Raw genomic sequence first — 6,000 nt, forward strand, 5'->3', positions numbered from 1 at the left:
TTTTTCTATCAGTTTTGCATCCAACAAAATCAAAATCAGAGTATTCTACTAAGTTGTAAGAAGAATTCTTAGGATACCACAAGCCTAGATTTATAGTGCCTAATAAATATCTCATTATTCTTTTGACGGCACTAAGGTGAGATTCTTTGGTATTGGCTTGATATCTAGCACACATGAAAACACTGAACATAATATCTGATCTACTTGCTAATAAATAGAGAAGAGATCCGATCATACCTCTATATTTCTTGATATCTACTGATTGACCGGCTTCATCTTTATCCAAGTAGCAAGTAGTGCTCATTGGGGTGGCCATTGGTTTAGCATTTTCCATCCCAAACCTGCTATGCAATTCTTTGTAATATTTTGTTTGACTAATAAATATTCCATATTTGGTTTGTTTTATTTGTAGTCCAAGAAAGAAATTCAACTCACCCATCATAGACATTTCAAATTCACTTTGCATATCTTTAGAGAATTCTATGCACAATGAATCATTAGTAGCACCAAAGAATATATCATCTAAATAAATTTGAACTAAGAGAATATCATGCATTTATCTTTTAATGAAAAGTATGATATCAACCTTTTCTCTAGTGAGCCCTTTTCTAAAATAAATTTGATCAATCGTTCATACCAAGCCCTAGGGGCTTGTTTTAAACCATATAGAGCCTTTTTCAATTTAAAAATATGATTGGGCAAATCTGAATTTTCAAATCCAGTAGGTTGATCAACATACACTTCTTCTCTAATAAATCCATTTAAAAATGCACTTTTAACATCCATTTGATAAAGTTTGATACCCATTATTGATGCAAAGGCAAGTAACATTCTAATGGCTTCCAATCTAGCTACTGAAGCATAAGTTTCTTCATAATCTATTCTTTCTTCTTGGTTACATCCTTTAGCCACTAATCTAGCCTTATTTCTAATGATTATTCCATGTTCATCCAATTTCTTTCAAATTGATTTATTCTTCTTCCATAGAAAAAATCCAATGTTAATCAATTATGGCTTCATTTATGTTTTCAGGTCAATTAAAGAGACAAAAGTCATGTTATTGCATGCATCTTTAAGAGAGTGTCGAGTTCTTACCCCTTTTGAGATGTCACCTATGATATTATCAAGAGGATGATACCTTGAAGTTCTCCACTCCCTTGGAAGATCCACGTTTATTTGATTTTATTTGGATTGAGAATCTTTGCTATTTCCTTCTTCTTTGTTTTTGTGGACTTCTTCATGTAATTGATTATTTTGTTTTTCATTCCAAACACAACCTTTATGCATAGTATAATACTAAATGTAAACCTCTTTTCTAGTGGGATAAGGGTGGTAATATGAGTTGAATTTGTTAGGTCAACCCACTTAATATATCGAAAAATAACAAAATGTATTAGGTTATTAAATTCATCAACCTGCCCTACGTAAATTGTTAACTCAGAGGGTTGGAGGCTTGACAACTAACCTTTGTAACCTGTTATGCCTAACCCACTCTATTTTTTGGAAGTTTACTTTATCAACCAACAAACTCATCATTTCATAGCATGTCATTTTATTTATTTGTTGGTCAACCCGCCCAGTTATCAAAGGGCTGCATTTCTCTACACACTTTTGTTGGCAGGTCAACTTGTCGACATGATTGACCCACGTTGTCATTCCTATCATGAAAGATTTACCTCTTTGTTAGACTCAACCCTTGTTAGTAATTTTTATCTTTTTAAATTATTAGGAAATATTAATAGAGAAATATTCTATAAAGATATATTGATGAGTAATTAAAGTTATGAAATAATGCTATAAAACATATTCTTATTGATTCTCGTATATATTAGATATAAAAAAGTATTGATTATTTGTCAAATTTTTACTTTTTTAATTACATTAATTTTGTTTTTTTTTTTTTTCAAGTATTCTACTTTGAAGGAGCAATCCTTTTATAAGCTTAGTGAAACACTAAATATACACCTCTCTTCTAATGGAAATTCAAACATCAATTTGCCACATAATGTAATAGGGTGGTAAAACAGGTTGAATTCATCAAACCAACCCACATAATCCACCAAAAAATGGCAGAGTATATTACGTGATTAAATTCATCATCCCACCTTGTATAAGTTGTCAACTTAAGGAGTTGGAGGCTAAAGAACTAACTTGCTCAGTGTTATCAAGACTATACCGATCATGATTCGGTCAGGGCACCAGGTTGATGGGTCAGTGGTTGAACTGAACGTGGGTCGCTAGCCGAACTGGTATATATTAAATATTTAAATTTTATACTAAATATATCATATATAAATTACTTTTTTCGTATCTATATCATAAAATTTTGTTTGTACCAAGAGCGGTTGGCACAATTGGTAGCGGCTTAGGTCCCTTAACCAAGTGGTACAAGATTTAAATCCGGGTTTGATCAAAATTACTTGAAAGCTAAAATAAACAAAAAAAAATCATCATATTTCAAACTCCAAAATGCCAATAAAAAAAAAGTTGAATAATTAAACAAAATCATTAACAAATCGAGAACTAATACAATTTGTGAAATAGGGGGAATATGAAAAAGAAAGACGGTAAAAATGAAGAAAAAATCCTTGGCAATCATTTAAAAGCTACTGTATCTAAAGGTGAAAAATTGGTTTCCTACAATGGGTGAGTTGCCATGGTCTCCCATCATTGCATTAATCTTTACATTACTAGCATTAGCATTCATGGGAAGGATAGGAAAAAAAATTACAACTATATTATTTCAAACAAGAAGTACATACGATGAAATTCATATCTTACCTCTGATATTGGTGGAACTTATCATTGGAATGAAACATCGGTAGGTGCATTGACTATAATAAATTGAATTTCAACCACATTGTCTATAACAGGCCATTGAAGTAACTTACATGAAAAAGAAAATAACGAAGTTAAATAAAGGATTTAATAGAAGAATTATGAAAATTTTAGGGACCAAATGCAATGAATTTATTTTTGGAGGACTAAATCCAATAGACAAAAGACAATGTTTGGAGGACTAAAATCATATTTAATCTTATAAATTATTAAAATTAATCCCCTTGATTATGCTTACATAAATATGTGGAAAATTTAATTTAAATGCAGTGCTATAGATACGTTGGTGTGTTCTCCAATTAGATTTAAAAATTTTCCTCGATAATATGTGACGATATTTAATGGTTTTTTGGTTAGGCTAAAATCTAACTCTGTGTTTACCATTTTGTCCAATCCATAATTTTAATCCCCATTTTATAATAGAGACCAATTTTTTAAAAAAGTCAATAATTTTTTCACAAATATGTATGATATATATACAAATATATATATATATATATATATAACTAGAAATATAGTAAATACTTGGCATTCAATATGTAGTGTTTGGGATTCTATATGGATATTTATTGTATCTTTCTTCGACCCTGAGACTATTAGACATATTTTTACAAGTAAATACTTACTTCTAGAGATGTATATTTGTCGATAAAGTTAAATTTTCCTCTCCAAAACAACGTTTTGTTGCTGTGTTATCTTTTTTTTTTTTTTTTTAAGCTTAGTGTGGCTGACTGGCTTTGGGAAAATGTTCTCTAGTCTGATGACTTTAGCGTCGACTAGATTCAACTTTTGGTTATATGGTTCTATTCAGTCAGGGTACTAAATCACTAGGTTAAGGGTAGATTAAGTGAATTAATGGTTGACTGACATGACTTGGATTATATTAAAAAATACTAAATAATTCATAACATGTAAGATTTTATACAAATAATATAGAGTCCATATAATTATAATCATATAATAGTATGTATATAGAGAGAGAGCATGACTTTTGTGAGAATATGGGAACAACTAATAACAACCATCGGATCAATATTAAAAATAATAAACCATTGAGATTAAAATATTAAAAATTTCTAATTAAAATTTAATATATCATCAAATCTCAAAAAAGTTAACAAAACAACAAATAAATATATAAACGTCTCAATTATCATTTCCTAAAATATCACAATTGACCCATCACCATCGTGATTGTCATTGTCAACATCATAACCACCGTTGTAGCCACCATTATAATTATCGAACCCATCATTGCCATCCTCAACCATCACCACCACCATTGTCAACCGCCATCACCTTCGTCAACGTCGCTACCACCACCATGACTACCATTGCAACCCCCACCATGATTGTCGTTGCCACCACCATTGTCATCAGTTGTCACTACCACTGCTGCCATGATCGTTGTCGTCGTCACTACCACAACCACCAATGAGGATGGCGGTCATGGCTGACAATAGCAATGATCATACCGACAAAGGCGGTGACAATCAGGGTGATGGTGATGGGTTAACGCTAATTTAGATATTTTAGGACGTGATTTGTTTGATAAATCTTTTAGATATTTAATGGTCATATTATTTTTAATTTTGATTTTTAAATATTTTAATCTCAACCACCTATGTGTGTGTGTGTGTGTGTGTCTATGTGTGTGTGTGTGTGTGACTTTCAAGTTTTTATTTTATTTTCAAGAGAAATTAATTTGTGGCGGCTTTTAGTCATCAAAATCTATTCAATTCTTTTAAAAATTACCAGCCACAAAATGAAACAAAATAATAATAAAATTATTGCCACATCATCATTTAATGGCTCAGATAGACAATACGGACTAAAACCTTAATGGAAAAAAATGTTTAAAAACCTTGACTGGTCAAAATTTTGTTTAATGAATAAAACCTAAAATTTGAAAAAATTTATGGACTAAAAATTAGTTAACCCCAGTTATAAAACTCAAACCTACCGGACCAATTCGACTCTGAATCAGAGGTCTGATTGAGTAAGTTTGCCTATCAGATAAGTCATGCAGTTACCCTAGTTTGACCATATGTGTCCCTATTTGACCCGAACAATCAATGGTTAAACCAGTGACCCAGTTCAGTTGAACTAGTGAGCTGATTTGGTTAATCTGATTGAACCAAAATTAATTGTATTAAAAAATGCTAAATTTAATGAAAATACAAAAAGAAAATATCATGCTTTCAAAAGTTCAACAAAAAACCTAAAATTTGTTAGTGGATTAACTTACAACCAAACAATCATAATGAATTACTAAACTTATGACATATGTTACTTATAATGATTTAGCAGTTCAACTACTAATTCATTATTTTGACTAGTGACCCATAAATCTAGGACCTCAACCCTATCATTGATCGATCTGATTTTTATTATTTATTTAATAGAGAGAAAAGATGTTTTTATAATTAATAAAATAAACTAGAAAAATAGGAATAAGAATTAAGTCATCAGATTTCTAGCTATATAAAGGAGATTTTATCCATCAGAGCAGTTTTACAAAATATTTTCTACGTTCTCTGCTTATTTTCTCTTACGCTTCAAACAAAACCCTAATAGAGCAATCGGAGGAGGAACCCTAGAGGGCAAATCTAGAGCTCATCAAAACCTTTCCTTTGGTAGAATTATTAACCTTATGAAGATCTAGTGAGCCCACAAGATTATCTAACATAGAACTACATTTCTCAATTGTAGGGTTCCTAGAACTAACATGATTTCCATCAGCTTCCCTCACTCCAAATTTAACGGTGCTATGTATGTCGTGCAAGGACTCAACTTCCTGCTTCTTCTTTTTCTTCTTCTTATGCATTTCACCCCCATCCACATTTTCTTCTTCTTCTTGTTGACTAAAATTTTCACCATCAGCATTCCCACTACCACTTTTTTGCCTTTTGAACTGATCAAATTTCACATGTTGAAGGCTCAACTCGTTGTTAATATCAACACTTTGAACAGAATTTCCCACTACCTTCCCACTGTCATTACCATTCTCTGTTCTGTGCGTTTTGTGCTTGTTATGAGAGTCACATGATCCAAGCTCGTTGTAGAGGTGTTTGAGCTCGTTGAAAGATGCAGAAGCTCGGTGGAGATATGCATTGATGACGTCATAAGTACCATTGTCAGCAGAGACAAACTTTGTGAGAA

The sequence above is a fragment of the Glycine soja genome, chromosome 19, assembly GCF_004193775.1.
Source record: "Glycine soja cultivar W05 chromosome 19, ASM419377v2, whole genome shotgun sequence".
NCBI classification, from domain to species: domain Eukaryota; kingdom Viridiplantae; phylum Streptophyta; class Magnoliopsida; order Fabales; family Fabaceae; genus Glycine; species Glycine soja.